A 20200-nucleotide genomic window follows, 5' to 3' on the forward strand; every position below is an offset into this window, starting at 1 on the left:
TTGCAGGGGGGTGATCAATGACAGGGGGGTGATCAGGGAGTCTATATGGGTGATCACCCGCCTGTCATTGATCACCCCCCTGTAAGGCTGCATTCAGACGTCCGTATGCGTTTTGCGGATCCAATCCATGTATCCGTGGATCCGTAAAAATCATACAGACGTCTGAATGGAGCCTTACAGGGGGGTGATCAATGATAGGGAAGTGATCAGGAAGTCTATATGCGTGATCACCCCCTTGTCATTGATCACCCCCCTGTAAGGCTGCATTCAGACGTCCGTATGCGTTTTGCGGATCCGATCCATGTATCCGTGGATCCGTAAAAATCATACGGACATCTGAATGGAGCCTTACAGGGGGGTGATCAATGACAGGGAAGTGATCAGGAAGTCTATATGCGTGATCACCCCCTTGTCATTGATCACCCCCCTGTAAGGCTCCATTCAGACGTCCGTATGTGTTTTGCGGATCCGATCCATGTATCCGTGGATCTGTAAAAATCATACGGACATCTGAATGGAGCCTTACAGGGGGGTGATCAATGATAGGGGGGTGATCAATGACAGGGGGTGATCAGGGAATCTATATGGGTGATCACCCGCCTGTCATTGATCACCCCCCTGTAAGGCTGCATTCAGACGTCCGCATGCGTTTTGCGGATCCAATCCATGTATCCGTGGATCCGTAAAAATCATACGGACATCTGAATGGAGCCTTACAGGGGGGTGATCAATGACAGAGAGGTGATTAATGACAGGGGGTGATCAGGGAATCTATATGGGTGATCACCCGCCTGTCATTGATCACCCCCCTGTAAGGCTCCATTCAGACGTCCGTATGTGTTTTGCGGATCCTATCTATGTATCCGTGGATCCGTAAAAATCATAGGGACGTCTGAACAGAGCCTGACAGGCGGGTGATCAATGACAGGAGGGTGATCAGGGAGTTCATATGGGGTGATCAGGGGTTCATAAGAGGTTAATAAGTGACAGGGGGGGGGGTGTAGTGTAGTGTGGTGTTTGGTGCGACTTTACTGAGCTACCTGTGTCCTCCGATGGTCGATCTAAACAAAAGGGACCACCAGAGGACCAGGTAGCAGGTATATTAGACGCTGTTATCAAAACAGCGTCTAATATACCTGTTAGGGGTTAAAAAAATCACATCTCCAGCCTGCCAGCGAGCGATCGCCGCTGGCAGGCTGGAGATCCACTCGCTTATCTTCAGTTCGTGTGAGCGCGCGCGCCTGTGTGCGTGCGTTCACAGGGAATCTCGGCCCTCGCGAGATGACGCGTATATGCGTCACTCTGCGCATGTCTGCCGCCTCCGAACCGCACATCTGCGTTAGGCAGTCTGGAGGCGGTTAAACTAAAACAGCTGTTACTATTTTATACAAGTATGTAATTTGCACTCTATACAGGTGGATATAATTCATCATTATTGCACTTGGCACTTTTTTTTTTTTTACGAATTTGATCACTATATACACTTGATTCTATTTGATACACAATGTATGGTGAATTAATTATGTGATAACACTTGGATGTATATTTTTATGAAGCTACAATCAGGTTTTATCATCTTTTTGGACTTTATTTGTTACACATATCATCAATTATGTAACTATGTCAGTACTTATCACAGTGGTGTATTTAAGGATGCATTTGACATCATGTGTTTGCTTGACAAAGGCCCTATTGAGTTGGGCTGAAACGTTGCTAGAGGGGTAATAAACGGGTCTGTCACCCTTTACCTACTTTGGAGTGTTGCCCCATTTTTTGTTCTCTGGAAGTTATTTATGGACTTTACTGCCTACTGTCCCTGATGGATTGCACCCGACTCCACCTTTGCTGTGCTGCTGCTGCTCTTTGCTTTTGTATATATATGTGTACATAACCATAATGGGTGTAATTTACCAAACTGGTGTAAAGTACAACTGGCTTAATTGCCCATAGCAGACAATCAAATTCCACTTTTTATTTTTCAAAGAAGCTGTCAAAAATGATAGGTGGAATCTGATTGGTTGCTATAGGCAACTAAGCCAGTTCTACTTTACACCAGTTTGATAAATGACCCAAAATTTGTATTGACATATCCACAGCAACTTAATGTATTAAAATAGCCCATCATTTATTTAGCACAGTGGACATTGAAAAAAAAAAAAACAATGACAGAACTGTGTTTTTTGGTCAACTCGACTCCAAAAATTTGAAAACATACCGATCAAAAGGTCCTTTTATCACAAAATGGTGTGAATAAAAACTACAGCTCACCCTGCAAAAACACAGCTCCATTGGCAGAGAAAATAAAAAAGCTATGGTTTTCATGAATATGGCGACACAAAGCAATCTGTGTTTAAAAAAAGCTAAACTTTTTTGTAGTAAAACATAAAAAAACATACAAATGTAGTATCTCCATAATTATACTCACTCATTGACATGCTCCAAAATGGAGCATTAAAAATATCACTTGACCGACAAGAAACTGGATTTTCTTCTTCATTTTCTTGCAGTTAGTTCAGATGATGCTTGAATGGGCCATTTTATTGTATTAAGAAAAAAATATATTTTGCAATCAGTTTGTATTTTGATAATTTCTTGACAGTCAAAATGAGTAAGTACAGACAGGGCAGTTCTAAACTTGAGTGTGATATCGTGACAATGTGATATCACACCACAAAAGCCATTGAAAAGGTCAATTAAAAGTTTCTTGCCATTGTTTACTTAAATGGTTAAGAATCAAGAAGAGGATTATTACAGTCTTAACTGATTTGACTGTATCATGCAATACTCTATTGACTTGTGTAACTCATCCTGTAAACAACAAAAGTGATTATTGGAATTTTTAATTATTTTAGACTTAACATCTATTGATTCCTTTCAGTAAATTACTTTTACTCACAGCAAAGTCAATATGCAAACTGAGTTAATGCCATGGTAAAAAAAAATCCATGACCCAAATCAATTTCAAAAGAATGTAATTGTTTAACATATAGCATATACTGACAATCTATTTTGTCGTATTTCAGCTCATTATCTTTACTTATAAGAGGTGGATGAAAGGCAAATGTGGGTCTACAAATTAAAACAATAATCTATCCCTTCTTAAGTCTTTACCAGTATAAAAACATGTACAAACCTACAATAACGCTTATTTGGCACGCAGAAGACACAAACTAACAAAATAAATGGCATAAAGAGTCAAAGCCATACAATCTTTATGTGCATAATTCCTGTCCAACTTTACATACATAAGTAATTTGTACTATCAACAGGGATTTCCCTATTGCCCTGTCTTCTACTATTTACTAGCATTATTTAGGGAAGTTTCTATGCAACAGCTTTTATTTCTGATCTCTTGGTCAGATGATCACCATGCTCAGCTTGGTTAATTTAAGGAGGACTTCTTGATTGGATGTCTTTCCTTTCAAGTTTAATGCTTTCTGCACTTTAGTTGTTGGCTATATCATGAGCTCATTGCATTTGTATCAGAATCCTTAAGGCTGTATTACACAGGCTTATATTTTGGCCGATAATCACTAACGAGAGTTTGCATAACAACTAGTTAGTGACCATCTTGCAATTCAAACTGTCTACCGCCAACTGCCTGTTCATTGGGCAATTCAGATTTTTAAGCATGCTTCAAAATCACCACTTGTCAGAGGCAGATCATGCCAATAGCGATCTGCCACCGGCAAACCACTAGACAGTATGGGGACGGGGCGATGGCATAACAATCGCTCCTCCCCATGCTGCAGATGAGATAGCTGCATGTAATAGCAGCGGTCTCCTCCGTTAGCTAGCAAGCAATTGCCAGGAGAGAACACTTCCCTTAATCGCTTCCCCGACAATTGCTTGCTGATCTGCCTGTCTAATACAGGCTTTAGTATTCCTTGTATCTTCTTCCTAATCTAGATTTGTGTTATCTCTTTCTAGCCCTTTCATTTCTATTAGCCTTGAGGTTTGCTGTTTGCTGTTCTTATGTGGATTCTGCCTAGGGGAGGTATTGGTATTCTGCTTTTGCAATTTTTGGCATCAATTGACATGAAACACCATATTATCACTTATTAATAGTGATAGTTTATTCATAATTCCCTGTTTTCAAGCACTCCATCACGGTCTGGTGATTTTTTTTGTGTTAGTTTCCTATCCCGATGGCATCACATCGACATGTGAGGTGTGGCAAGGCTTGTAAGGCTCTGCCATGTTGACACAACATTGTTTTTTTTTTTTTTTTTTTAATTAGTCTTTATTTGAATTTCACACAAGGAACAGATCCATAAAAATCAGATAAACACAGATCAACCATTCACAATTAATAAGTACAGTTCCTTTTTCTTTCCCTACCTTCTCCCGTTTCCCCCCCCTCCTCCCCCCCCCTCCCTCCACGTGGGGACGTGAAAAAAAAACAAAAAAAAAAAAAACATCCTCCAACACTAAAGTAACCAATTTTTCCACACTTGGTCGAGATTTATTGACCTTTTTATATAATTCTCCATCACTCGTTCTTCTTTAATTAAATTGTCTATCATTTTTCTCCATTGTCCCACTGTCGGTAAATCTACTTTTATCCATTGCCTGAGTATGAGCAATCTGGCCTGAAATAATACTTTATTCAAAACCAGTCGTGTTTTTTTGTTTAGCTTCAAATGTTCAGTTACCCCTAGAATACAAATTAATGGATCATTGGGCAGCCGGACTTTCAGGAGCAAAAATATAGTTTCCATTATTTCTGTCCAATATCTATGGAGCTTGGGACATCTCCAAAAACAATGTATTAAATCTGCTCTCTCCTCCCCACATTTTGGACACTTATCTGTTGCTTTCACTCCCATTCTTTTCAACATCCATGGAGATCGATGTAATCTGTGCACTATAAAAAATTGTGAGATCTTATGTGAGCCCCTATCCGAGATTGTAGCATAATTTCTAAGGGCATCTCTCCAATTTTCTTCTGTAAGGGAGCCTAGATCTTTTTCCCATTTTCCTAGAGCTAACATTGTAATTTTTTTTCTCTTTCCGTCCATCAAAAGCCTATATCTCCTTGCTGTTGTTCCTGCTCCTTCCCCTACTATAATGAACTTATCCAACCTGTCTGATTTTTCCCTTCTATACCTATCCTCCTGTGCCACTGTCCGCAGTGCATTCCTAAGTTGGAGATATTTATACGTATCAATATGGGAGATCCCAAATTCCAACACCATTGTGTTGAAGTCTTTCAGCTTATCTTCCTCAAAGATCTGATCTAGATATTTAATTCCTTTTTTCTCCCAATCTATATAGTCCCTTATTGTTTCTAATTCTTTTAAATTAAGATTTTTCCATATCGGTGTGTATTTCAAGAACCCTTTAATCTCCAATATCTTCTTACTTTCCCCCCATACGTATTCTATTAAGTTTAATATTCTATTATCTGAATTTTTTTTCCCCAAAAAACCTGACTCCAACACCTCTAAGTGATTTCCTCCCTCTTTCCAACCCCATCTATTTAATTCTTGCCTACCCACTTGACTATCTAAGCTACCCTTTATATTCCCGTATTGAATTATTAAGTAGTAAAGAAACAAATTAGGGACCGCTAAACCTCCCTCCTGCACTGGGAGCTGGAGGACTTCCTTCTTTATCCGAGGGATCGCACCTTTCCAGATGAGGTCCCCCATTAGTCTATCTAGTAATTTAAAGGTAGTCTGCGGTATTCTCACTGGAGCATTTTGCGATATATAGAGTATCTTTGGGAGAAGAACCATTTTTATTAGATTTACCCTACCTTGGATTGACATTGGCAGTTTTTTCCATATATGTATTTTAGTTCTTAATTCTTTTATTAGGGGGAGGACATTTAATTTTTCATATTCTTCTATATTTCCGGAGATTTGTACACCGAGATATTTAAAATTTTCATGTTTTTTAAGAACATGCACCCTTGTGTCTCCTTGTAATTGTCTATCTCCTAATAGTAACATATGTGATTTCCCCCAATTTATCTTTAGACCAGAAAAAAACCCAAACTTGTCTATTATCTCTATCACTCTATTAAACTGATCGCCAGTGTTTTGCAAAAAGAGTAAAATATCATCCGCATACATTAACAGCTTTTCTTCTCCGCCCGCATATTGAAAACCTTTAATCTCCCTATCGTTTCTTATTATATTTGCCAAAGGTTCAATTGCCATAGCAAATAGCAGTGGGGAGAGAGGGCATCCCTGCCTTGTGCCACAAAATAGGGCAAAAGGCAGGGACAAGCTCCCATCCACCACCACTCTAGCCCTGGGATTTAGATATATTAACTGAATCCACCCTATAAATCCCTCCCCTATACCGAATCTCCTTAACACTGCCCATAAATAGTCCCATTCAATACAATCAAATGCCTTTTGGGCATCCAGTGAGAGTATTGCTTTCTCCCCTGTGTCCAATCTATTAGCTTCAATATTAAGGAATGCCCTTCTTATATTAGAGTATATTGTTCTGCCCAGTATAAATCCTGTCTGATCTTTATTTATTATCCCTTTGATAATCCTTGAAAGCCTATCAGCTAAAACTTTTGCCAGAATTTTAACATCCGTATTCAACAGGGATATTGGCCTGTATGAACCGGGATCTGTTTGTTCTTTTCCCTTTTTTGGAATTAACGTAATAGTTGCTTCCTTCATAGAGTTCGGTAGGTCACCTAATTTTCGGGCCTCATCCAGTGTTATCTTTAATTCTGGTACTAACACCTGGGAGAAGATTTTATATATTTCAAAGGGAAGCCCATCCCCACCTGGTGCCTTCTCAGCTTTAACCTTCCCCAAAACCAGATTTATTTCTGCTACCGTTATTTCTTTTTCCAGATATTCTTTTTGGGGCTTAGATATCCTATTAAAGGCGATCTTATCCAGGTATGAATCTAGCTCTTGTTTTGAGTATTGTACCCTAGACTTATATAGCTCTGTGAAGTATTCCCAGAACACTTTTTTAATACCTTCGGGTGTGGTGGTTAATTTACCCGTTTTATCTTTAATTGCACCTATCCATGATTTCCCTTTTTGATTTCTCACTATATTTGCTAATATTTTACCGACCTTTTCGCCCTCCGAGGCTAGTTGGATACCTTGAAAGAACAATTCTTTCCTACCTTTCTCTAATTGATAAATCTTCATCTTTTCCTGTTCTTCCTCCCAAGCTCTCTTATTTAGTGCAGTAGGGTATCTCATACTTGCCATACCTGCCTCTTGCAGTTTTTTCTCCAATGCCTTCCCGTTCTCTCTGGTTCTTTTTTTCCAATGGTTTACCTTTTTGAACAATACTCCCCTCAAGAATGCCTTGAAAGTGTCCCAGACTACTAGTCTACTGGCTGACCCGTTATTTTCCATAAAAAAATGTTTTAATTCCTCAGTTATGCTCTCTTTATCTGAAATCAATGATAGCCAATGGGAGTTGAACTTAAACATTGGCGGAGTATTATCCTTATTCAGATCCAGTTCGACTATCATTGCATTATGGTCTGACAAGTCCACGGATATATATTTTGTCGTGATCCTATTTAGAGACATTAAATTTTTATTTCCAAAAGTCATATCTATTCTCGACCAAGTTTGGTGTGTTTTTGAGTAACAGGAGTATCTAATTTCATCCGGGTGTTGAACCCTCCAAACATCTACCCAGTTAAATTCATGGGCTACTTTACATAAATCTACATTTTGTGCTCCTCCCCCTCTGCTAGATGTCCTATCCCTGAGTGGATCCATAACCGCGTTGTAGTCCCCTACCGCAATCAATATACATTCCTGTTTATTCAACATAAATTTATATAGTTGATACAGAACATCTGGTTTATATGGTGGTGGAATATATATATTTGCGATTACAGTTTTAATCCCATCCACAAAACAGTGTAAAAAGAGGTATCTACCATGGTCATCGGTCTCGCATGCCAAAACTTCAAATTTAATCTTATTATGTATCAAAATTGAAACCCCTCTAGAATAAGTGGTGTATATAGAATGATATCCCGCCACCACCCATCCCCTCTCCAACCATCTTACTGATTCCTTATCCAAATGTGTCTCCTGGAGGCAGATGATGGCTGGCAGAAACCTCTTCATCCACTCAAGGATAGCATATCTTTTCACCCTCTCACGGAACCCCCTCACATTCAACGAAAGGATCCTGACCATCTAACAGAGGGGGAGGAGGAAAGAGAGAGTAAAAAAAAAAAGGTTTTCTCCACGTTCCCATCCCCACCCCCCCTATATACCCCCCCCCTATATACCCGCCCTCTATATAGTCCCCCCTTCTGCTGTCCAGCAGTCCGGGCGACTCCATAACTTAGCGTGACTCCTTTCACCCCCCCCTCCCCCACCGGCCTCAGAGGCCCTCTCCATCCGCCCAGTCACTGACTTCCTCCGGAGTCTGAAAAAAGGAAATCTTGCCGTTATATTCCACCCTTAATTTTGCCGGAAAAAGTAAGCTATACTTTATACCGGCCTCTCTTGATCTTTTTTTAACAGATATAAATTCTCTTCTTTGTGCGTTAGTACTAAATGAGTAGTCTGGAAAAAGTTTGATCTTTACACCCTGTATATAATATTTTTCTGAGGTTCTTGCGTCAAAAAGTATTCCATCTCGATCCTTAGATAGTAAACATTTCACCAGTATAGGTCTGGGGTAATCCCCTGGCGCCCTATTTTTTGTGGGGACCCTGTGTGCTCTTTCAATAGTAAATAAGGGAGAAAGAGTACCTACTTTACTATTCTCCCTCAACCATTTTTCCATAAATTCCGTACAGTTTCCTCCCTCCGCTCTCTCTGGGACCCCCACACATCTTATGTTAGCCCTTCTTGATCTATCCTCCTGGTCTACCAATTTTTGTTCCATCTTAACATTTGTTTGTTTTAAGTGGGCCACCTCCTTCTCTAATTTCTGCACAGATTTCTCTAGGGTGGGAATCCTTTTTTCCATCTCTTGTAAACACTGTCTTACTTTTTCCATCTCGGCTCTGATAACCATAACGTCCGTCTGCACTGCCCCAAGCTGGGTTACTAAATTACCCATTAAATTTTCCATCCTTGAGACAGTGCAAAGTATATCCTGCACCATTTTTACGTCCGTTTCTGTGTATATTGCTGGTGTTCCCCTGTCCCCCTCTCCCCCCTCCACTGGCGTCTCATGTGTCAAATCCTGTACTCTGGCATCCGCCATTTTTTCTTTTTGTGGGGATCTAAGCCCAGGTGAATTCGGGACCAGGTACTTATTTAGACCCGCTTGTTTAGACCCACTTTCAAGCCCTCCTGCTGATCGCCTAGTAGTACCCCCCATGGGGCCACGCTGTTCTTCCCTTTTTTTTGGTGGCATTTTAATATCTCTTCCCTCTTTTCTTAGTCTCCATTCACCTTTATTTTTTATTTTATTTTTTTCCTTTTTAAATTCTTCCCCTTCCTTCCCTTTTTTTTTTTTTTTTCCTTTCTACCCCCTCTCCCTCCCACCCCCTTTCCTCCCCTCTTCCTCTCCCCTTCTTCTTCTTCCCTTTTTTTTTAATTAATAACATAAAACCCAATACAATCCATAAATTACATCCATAGTTAGATACAAAGGTTAGTTCAAAGAGGAAAAAAAAAAGGTCCATAATATCAGCAGGATCCAGCCAAAGAAAGAGAGGCTTCTTAGAGGGTTGAGGGTCGGGATCCAAACGTATAAGGGATATAGTCAGTTAATTGGTTAATTCAGAGAGATATGATACAGTTAGATAGCTTGAGGGGGGGATAGGGATTTCAATCGGGGTTATTAAAATTATTAAGCGTTGCACTCCACATCCCAAACTCCCTCCCCCGCTCACTTTTTTTTTTTTTTTTCTTCTTTTTAACTTCAATACAGTTCACACTGGCACAATCCACCCTCAATAACTGCCTCCAAATATCTCAGTGCAGGGTTTACTTCCATTATTCTACTGCAGCTTCAATCTGCACCCCCGTCGTCACAGCCACATCCACGATAGCGGACTTAACCCGCTGTCAGCTGCATTCTCAGGGGTACTTAACAGGGGTACCTAACATTACCACCAGAACCTGTGGATAGTCCTCCTTAAATTTTCCAGTTCCAGATAGCTGAAATGGCCGCTCTTCAGATGTTACAAGCGGAGCTGACCTCACCGCTTAAGAATCAGTAAGTGTCAATAGGGGTCGGTAGAAATCAATAGAACAGGACCTCAGGGACTGAGAAAGTGCCCCCCCGGATATCAACTCTGAGTGCCAGGATTTTAGTTTTAGCAAGCGAATGTCGACCAGAGCTCCCCTTTAGCACTGATGGTTAGTGCCCCTGTACTCTGGCCCCACCAACCTTCGTCCCACCAGCGTTTTTTTTTTCTCATCCCATAGCACAAGTGCTGCGATAGCTCACCGCTCACCGTCCAGCGGCTCAGGTCTACCAGGGACAGAGGTCCGGGTCCGGTTTCCAACGTCAAACTCTGAGGCAATCAGGGCAACAATCAAGTCGGCCACAACTTCAGCGCATGGGCTGCGATGGACGGCACACTAGCGTGGGCTGCGGCGGTCAGGCATTCCAGGCGGTGGTACGAGCGGCCAGCGGCCGGCGTGCAGGAGAGGCGGGGGGGCGGAGCCCTAGCGTCCCACGTCAGACGCTCTCACGCATCATTTCTGTGTAGTCCTAGACACAACATTGTTAATGACCATGACTTTAAGGGCGGTGTTCTACTCATTCTCCTGAATCCTGCAATGATGCTGTGTCTTAGGGTGGAGTTTTTCCAAGCAGGGCTTCAAGCAGGCTTGGATCTGTGATGTTCAAACTAAGAGGGGAAGAAGAGGAAGTGACCTGATGCCATAGACCAGGCATGCTCAACCTGCGGCCTTCCAGCTGTTGTAAAACTACAACTCCTACAATGCCTGCTGTAGGCTGATAGCTGTAGGCTGTTCAGGCATGCTGGGAGTTGTACTTTTGCAACAGCTGGAGGGCCGCAGGTTGAGCATGCCTGCCATAGACATTTTCCACAAGTCTTGCATCAGTATGTAAACACAGGATGTGTGTCACAGGTTGCAATTACACTGGATGAGTCAAAATGCACTCAGAACTATTATCTGATTTCAATAATGCAGGAAGGTTGAATGCTGGTGTTATTTATTTATTTATTTCATTTATTTATGCCTTGCAGTCAGCCTGAGCCAAACAGGAGGGACAATATTGAGATGTGTCATAAGCACTATATAAGATCCCAACTTGGACGTCTGTCAGAGAGAGAGAGCAAAGAAAGCTTGTCTTCAGTCACACAATATAACTAGTTTAGGGTCAAACAGGAACAGTGTTAGGCAAGACAATATGTAGTTAATTAGGGTTTTAGTAAGGTGCAGCAACTATGCACTTAACACTGTCCCTTTGACATTACTGATGATGTATTTGTGTTAAAGAGCTTGAAAGGAGTTGGATACAGTCCTAGTAGACCTTGGGGTGCCATACATGACTTTTAAGGGCAATTTAAGTACCCTTCGAATCAGACCTGAAATGAATTTCAAGAAATGCACTCTTCTCAACTCATTAGCAGGTTCACAATTTGCCCATCAGTGCATTTCAACTGTGACTAGTGCATTCAGACATATATAAATGTAAAAGGGACAAAAAGGTGCCATCGATTAGTCCTACCTACTTCTCCCCTTAACCTTTTAGTGATCAGCTTGTTTTGGGCCTTACTGCCCAAGTTTTTTTTTTTTTCTTTTTTCATTCCATCCAAGAGCTATACCTTTTTTGTTTTTCTCTATATGTACCCTTATGTGGGCTTGATTTTTGTTGGACAAGTTGTAATTTTTACCACCTCAGCTCCCCTAGCTTAAACACCCTTAATGACCAGACCACTTTTTACAATTCTGCACTACACTACTTTCACTGTTTTTTAATTGGTTATACAACTTACCACCCAAATGAATTTTACCTCCTTTTCTTCTCACTAATAGAGCTTTCATTAGGTGGTATTTCATTGCTGCTGACATTTTTACTTTTTTTGTTATTAATCAAAATTTACCGATTTTTTTTTCAAATAAAACTACATTTCTACATAAATTTTTATCTAAATGTATTGTTCTACATGTCTTTGATAAAAAAAATGTTTGGGTAAAAAAAATGGTTTGGGTAAAAGTTATAGGGTTTACAAACTATGGTACAAAAATGTGAATTTCCGCATTTTAAAGCAGCTCTGACTTTCTGAGCACCTGTCATGTTTCCTGAGGTTCTACAATGCCAAGACAGTAGAAAAAACTCACAAATGACCCCATTTCGGAAAGTAGACACCCTAAGGTATTCGCTCATGGGAATAGTGAGTTCATAAAACTTTTTATTTTTTGTCACAAGTTAGCGGAAAATGCAGATTTTTTTTTTCTTACAAAGTCTCATATTCAACTAACTTTTGACAAAAAATAAAAACTTCCATAAACTCACTATGTGCAAATCGCCCAGAGATGTGGACAAAGTACATTATGCACTTTGTCCCAGGTGAAAGGACAGGTTTGCAGCAGCTCTGTGTGAAAGGGCCCTAATAGCCCTGTGTGCCTGTCCTGTGAGATGCAATCCCTATGCTAATAGTGTACCTGCGAGTGGTACTTCTGGAAACACTCCCCTAAGCATAGGGCAGGATGGTAAGGGCAGTCAGGACAGAAATAGCGAGTGTCACGCCTTATTCCACTCCTGCTACAGACACGACATCTTTTTCGTGGTGACGCTTGGGTTGAGGCACCAGAAATGACATTGGGGAAATGTCGCTCGTGTAGACGTCTCACTACACTGGTGGATGGGGCCACGGATCCTCCTGGATACAGGAGGTTTTCGATGATCTCTTCCTGAAATTTGAGGAAGGATCTTGTTCTCCCAGCCTTACTGTAGAGAACAAAACTATTATATACAGCCAAATGAATCAAATATACAGACACCTTCTTATACCAGCGTCTGGTGCGGCGGGACACTAAATAAGGAGCCAACATCTGGTCATTGAAGTCCACCCCTCCCATGAGTGAATTATAGTCGTGGACACAGAGGGGCTTTTCAATGACACTGGTTGCTCGTTCAATTTGGATTGTCGTGTCTGCGTGAATGGAGGAGAGCATGTAAACGTCACGCTTGTCTCTCCATTTCACCGCGAGCAGTTCTTCGTTACACAAGGCAGCCCTCTCCCCCCTTGCAAGACGGGTGGTAACGAGCCGTTGGAGGAAGCCCAGGCGACTAGGTCGCGCGGTGCCACAGAAGCTAATCTGTTTTAGGAACAAATGCCTGAAGAGGGGCACACTTGTGTAAAAATTGTCCACAAAAAGATGGTATCCCTTGCCAAATAAGTGTGACACCAAGTCCCAGACTGTCTTCCCACTGCTCCCCAGGTAGTCAGGGCAACCGACCGGCTCCAGGGTCTGATCTTTACCCTCATAGATCTGAAATTTGTGGGTATAGCCTGTGGCCTTTTCACAGAGCTTATACAATTTAACCCCATACCAGGCGCGCTTGCTTGGGATGTATTGTTTGAAGCCAAGACACCCAGTAAAATGTATAAGGGACTCGTCTACGCAGATGTTTTGCTCAGGGCTATACAAATCTGCAAATTTGGTGTTAAAGTGGTCTATGAGGGGCCGAATTTTGTGGAGCCGGTCAAAAGCTGGGTGGCCTCTGGGACGGGAGGTGCTGTTGTCTCTAAAGTGCAGGAAACGTAGGATGGCCTCAAATCGTGCCCTGGACATGGCAGCAGAGAACATGGGCATATGATGAATTGGGTTTGTGGACCAATATGACCGCAATTCATGCTTTTTGGTTAGGCCCATGTTGAGGAGAAGGCCCAGAATTTTTTTTATTTCGGAAACTTGGACGGGTTTCCACCGGAAAGACTGGGCATAAAAGCTTCCTAGTTTGGCGGCTATAAATTGAGTGGCATACCGATTTGTTTCTACCACGACTAAGTCCAAGAGCTCCGCAGTCAAGAACAGCTCAAAAAATCCCAGTGCCGAACCGATCTGAGCTGTCTCAACCCGAACTCCAGACTGGCAGGTGAAAGGGGGAACTACTGGTGCGGCTGAAGTTGGGGGCTGCCAATCAGGGTTTGCTAGCACCTCAGGGACTCTAGGGGCTCTACGGGCCTGTCTGTGCGGTGGCTGCGATGGGGGAACTACTGCACATGCCACCGTACCAGCTTCAACTTCCCTTCTGGTGATCTCCACTTCACCATGTTCTACGGCAGTGCTGGTACTAGGTCCAGGATGGGCTGCGCTGGTGGTGTATGCCTCACCACGTAATCCGACAGCGCCAGCCCCACTCTGCTGCCCTTGAAGTGGATCCTGCGCAACCTGTGGTCTAGCAACACGGGGCCAGGTACACCTGGTGGTATCAGGGACCTCAACCTCTTCGTCCGAACTTTGGGTCAGACTGCCACTGCTTTCTACAGGTTCATATTCTGACCCGCTGGATTAGTCCGATGAGGGTTCCCATTCCTCATCCGACTGGGTCAGAAGCCTGTAGGCCTCTTCAGAAGAATACCCCTTATTTGCCATTTGGACTACTAAATTTAGGAGGTATTCCCTGAGACTACCCAAGAAAAAAAGCAAGCCTGTCTTACAAATGCGAGGTTAGCGAAGTACCGGAGGCCGCTGCGATTGATAAAAAATATCAAAACAGATTTTTTTTATCGCCGCAGCGTTTGTAAAGTGATTGTGCAGTGAAAAATAATGAATAAAATTTTTGTCACTGCAGCGGGGCGGGCGTGGGTGAACGCACGTGTGGGCGACTGATCAGGCCTGATCGGGCAAACACTGCGTTTTGGGTGGAGGGCGAGCTAAGGTGACACTAATACTATTATAGATCTGACTGTGATCAGTTCTGATCACTTACAGATACTATAACAGTACAAATGCTGATTATCAATATGCTAATCAGCGAATCAGTGACTGCGGTGCGGTGGGCTGGGCGCTAAACTATCGCTAACTACCTAACCAATGGGCCTAAACTATCCTAAAACCTAACAGTCAATAACAGTGAAAAAAAAATAGTGACAGTTTACACTGATCACTTTTTTCCCTTTCACTAGGTGATTGACAGGGGCGATCAAGGGGTGATCAAGCGGTTAATTGGGGGGATGGAGGGTGATCTGGGGGCTAAGTGTTGTGTTGGGTGTACTCACTGTGAACTGTGTTCCTCTGCTGGAACCAACCGACGAAAAGGACCAGCAGAGGAGCACAGCAGCCATTTAACACATTATATTTATAAATATAATGTGTTAGATGGCTTCTGATTTGTTTTTTTGAAAATCATCAGCCTGCCAGCGACGATCATTGGCTGGAAGGCTAAAAACTAACTTGTCCTGTAACTTTTGCCGGCCCGCGATGCGCATGCGCGGGCCGGCTGTGAGCGTCATCTTGCATTTCGCCAGATGATGCATAGATGCGTGACTGTGCCTGAGTGAGCCGCCTCCGGAACGCGATCCTGCGTTAGGTGGTCCGGAGGCAGTTAATGGTGCCATTTTTGGGTACACATAGATTACTGATTAAAGGGGCTCTGCAGTTTGTTTTAACTGATGGTCTATCCTCTGGATAGATCATCAGCATATGACCGGCAGGGGCCCGCCGCCCGGGACCCCCACCGATCAGCTGTTTGAGAAGGCAGCGGTGCTCCAGCAGCGCCGCAGCCTTCTCACTGTTTACCGCAGGTCCAGTGACGTCACGACTAGTATCAACTGTTCTGGGCGGGGCTAAGCTCCATTCAAGTGAATGGAGCTTAGCCGCACCCAGTTAATACTAGTCGTGATGTCACTGGGCCTGCGGTAAACAGTGAGAAGGCCGCGGTGCTGCTGGAGCACCACTGCCTTCTCAAACAGCTGATCGGCAGGGGTCCCAGGTGTCGGAGGAGAGATCATCAGTTAAAACAAACTGTAGAACCCCTTTAACTTTAAAATGGGAAAAAAATGCAATACTGCCTCTGAGTTTTTACTTTATAAATTTTGCGGCATAAATACCATAAATAACTTTATTACCTGGGTCAGTACAATAACAGCGATGCCAAATATATTTAGTGGGTCATTTACCAAACTAGTGTAAAGTAGAACTGCCTTAGTTGCTCATAACAACCAATCAGATTCCACCTTTAATTTTTGACAGCTCCTTTGGAAAATGAAAGGAGGAATCTGATTGGTTGCTATGGGGAAGTAAGTAAGCCAGTTCTACTTTACACCAGTTTAATAAATTACCCCCTTATTTTATTTTTTTACGTTTTACTACTTATAAAATCCCTTTTTTTTAAAGACCCAAAAACTATTTTTATTTTCCTTTCTACAGCGCTCTACGAGGATGACTTGTAGTTTTCATTGGCATCATTTTGGGGTACATATAAAAGAAAATAGAAGACAGGAGGCCGCGCCTCGTGTGTGGCTGTATAACAGGTGAATCGCACTATATATAAGAAGCGCTTACCATTTGTTGTTGTGACCAGCCACAACAACTATAGATAGCCTTTCTGGTATTTGCCCGTCCAGCATGCGGGATCCTGTACTGCTGCCAAGGTCCTTTTCTCTGCCGCAGATGTGGCAATAGAAATTAAACTTAAAGCAATAAAAAGGGGGGATTTTGAACATTTTGTAGCGGCGCTGTAAACAGGAGAGTACGTGCCAGGTAATATTATTGAAAGAAAGATGGATTTTTTATTCTATGGTCAACATGTTTCGAGGACGTACAGTCCTCTTCATCAGGACAATAATAGCGTACGCTATTATCGTTCTGATGAAGAGGACTGTACATCATCGAAATGCTTTGACCATAGAATAAAAATCCATCTTTCTTTTAATATATTACCTGGCACGTAATTCTGTTTATAGCGCCGCCACAAAAGGTTCAAAATCCCCAGGATAATTTACATATTTGTCTAGTGCGGGTCATTAAGAATATGATGATACTAAACATGTGGGGGAAATTTTATATATTTTTTCATTGAAAAACATTTTTTAAATGGAAAAAAGTTTTTGTTTTTTTTAACTATTAAATACAGCCCCACAAGGGGATTATAACAGGCAATCTTTTGATTGCTTGTAAAATACAGTGCACTATTCCTATAGTGCATAACATTTTACTGTCAGTGCTATGCTGACATAGATCAGCAGACTGTGCCAGAGAGGTGCAGTCTGCTTGGGAACCCTTAAGGCAGGCTTGGGGGGCCTATCCTAGGTTTTGGCCTGCATATACAGGTCCTTCTAAAAAATTAGCATATTGTGATAAAGTTCATTATTTTCTATAATGTACTGATAAACATTAGACTTTCATATATTTTAGATTCATTGCACACCAACTGAAGTAGTTCAAGCCTTTTATTGTTTTAATATTGATGATTTTGGCATACAGCTCATGAAAACCCAAAATTCCTATCTAAAAAAATTTGCATATCATGAAAAGGTTCTCTAAACGAGCTATTAACCTAATTATCTGAATCAACTAATTAACTCTAAACACCTGCAAAAGATTCCTGAGGCTTTTAAAAACTCCCAGCCTGGTTCATTACTCAAAACCACAATCATGGGTAAGACTGCCGACCTGACTGCTGTCCAGAAGGCCATCATTGACACCCTCAAGCAAGAGGGTAAGACACAGAAATAAATTTCTGAACGAATAGGCTGTTCCCAGAGTGCTGTATCAAGGCACCTCAGTGGGAAGTCTGTGGGAAGGAAAAAGTGTGGCAGAAAACGCTGCACAACGAGAAGAGGTGACCGGACCCTGAGGGAGATTGTGGAGAAGGACCTATTCCAGACCTTGGGGGACCTGCGGAAGCAGTGGACTGAGTCTGGAGTAGAAACATCCAGAGCCACCGTGTACAGGCGTGTGCAGGAAATGGGCTACAGGTGCCGCATTCCCCAGGTCAAGCCACTTTTGAACCAGAAACAGCGGCAGAAGCGCCTGACCTGGGCTACAGAGAAGCAGCACTGGACTGTTGCTCAGGGGTCCAAAGTACTTTTTTCGGATTAAAGCAAATTTTGCATGTCATTCGTAAATCAAGGTGCCAGAGTCTGGAGGAAGACTGGGGAGAGGGAAATGCCAAAACGCCTGAAGTCCAGTGACAAGTACCCACAGTCAGTGATGGTCTGGGGTGCCATGTCAGCTGCTGGTGTTGGTCCACTGTGTTTTATCAAGGACAGGGTCAATGCAGCTAGCTATCAGGAGATTTTGGAGCACTTCATGCTTCCATCTGCTGAAAAGCTTTATGGAGATGAAGATTTCATTTTTCAGCACGACCTGGCACCTGCTCACAGTGCCAAAACCACTGGTAAATGGTTTACTGACCATGGTATTACTGTGCTCAATTGGCCTGCCAACTCTCCTGACCTGAACCCCTATAGAGAATTTGTGGGATATTGGGAAGAGAAAGTTGAGAGACGCAAGACCCAACACTCTGGATGAGCTTAAGGCTGCTTCCCGACCAAGTATTGAGTGCATAACTGAACATAATTATTTGAAGGTTGACTTTTTTGTATTAAAAACACTTTTCTTTTATTGGTCGGATGAAATATGCTAATTTTTTTAGATAGGAAATTTGGGTTTTCATGATCTGTATGCCAAAATCATCAATATTAAAACAATAAAAGGCTTGAACTACTTCAGTTGGTGTGTAATGAATCTAAAATATATGAAAGTCTAATGTTTATCAGTACATTACAGAAAATAATGAACTTTATCACAATATGCTAATTTTTTTAGAAGGACCTGTACATACATTGTCTTCCCGAGATCTCATCTATGGGGTGCTGATAGAATACAGAGGGAGTCCGCTCCCTTTGAAACCACTTAAAGGTGGCAGGTGTCATTGCACATGGAATGTAAGGGGTTAGACAGACAGGATTGGAGGGCCGAACCTCCGCTCTCTACTGCATGAGAGACCCGTGCAGTGCTAAGGCAATGCTACCGTGAAAAGTAGGCCACCCAGCCTAAGGCTCCTTAGTGACCACTGTAAAAAAGTGTATGGGTGGTTACTAATGGGTTAATATACATGAAGGCTCACTGTGATGGGGAGTTATGTGTTCTGCATATTGTTAGGGGTCATATTTAGGTGAAACATCCACAGGGGCATTTTTCTATTATGTTTTGAAAAGTGTGCCATGATGTTCATATACCCATCATTTGTGCCCCTCTATTGGCAAGAGGAAGTCTGTAAAGACACTCTAGAGTGCAAGGTATATATATGGAAACACTTATTGTCGATCACATCACTGAGTAGAAACCCGGTGATAACAATACACATCACATGTCCATTTAACAGATGCTGGAAGCATTTTGTGAGAAAGGAGATTTCAACAACCGAATCCTCAAAACTACGGAGAACCAGTATGGGACATTTGGCTGCTTTTACAGAACCCAAAATCTGGAACTGTTCCACTTGATCAAACATGATTGGGAGATACAAACTATAGTACAGAAATCCCAATAAGAGACCAACAATGCAGTGCTGCATAAATGTCAAAAATATACAGTATATATGATCTTTATTAATTCACAGATATATATAAAAAACTGTAGGTGGCGATAACAAACATACACAAATACATAAAATACACAGTCAGTGGTAATAATATGAAATCTCTGTTAGCTCAGTTTAACAACAATAAGATCCCACATCTCTGAACCACTCTGTCATACGGTAAAATTACATAATAAAGTGCATACACATATTAACAACACAAGAGCAACATATATTAACTCTAAAGTCACTCTTAATCAAGCGGTAGGGAGTCAAATTGGTTAAAGTCTAAACTTGCAAGCAGCAAAGATGAATAAGTAAACATATTACTGACCAGTGATCAAGCACCCCGACGCACGTTTCGCATCACACTTCTTCAAGGGGATAGGGCGCTAATAAGCTACCCATATATTTATATACTGGTGCTACACTTAATTTGCAACAGGTGAACACTTACATAACAGGAATCCAGAGTATGTCTGTCCCATATGCTCCGGTGTGCGTTCCACCCTGCCGCATGTGCCAGTATAGGGATTAGGATAAAATAGGCATGTTGATATATAATCTGTCCTGGAACGCTGATGCGTTCCACTTTGGAACGCACGCCGGATATCCGGTACCAGGTGCTGTCTGCATATTCGGACAGCTGAAGAACGGGTGTTTACCAAGAGGTCACCTGACCGGAAACATGTGCGTTCCAACATGGAACACACCGTGCTGGATAAGTTGATCTATATCTGGAAGAATCATTGGTCCTAGGAGG

Source organism: Bufo gargarizans, chromosome 3 (assembly GCF_014858855.1).
Source record: "Bufo gargarizans isolate SCDJY-AF-19 chromosome 3, ASM1485885v1, whole genome shotgun sequence".
Classification (NCBI taxonomy): Eukaryota; Metazoa; Chordata; class Amphibia; order Anura; family Bufonidae; genus Bufo; species Bufo gargarizans.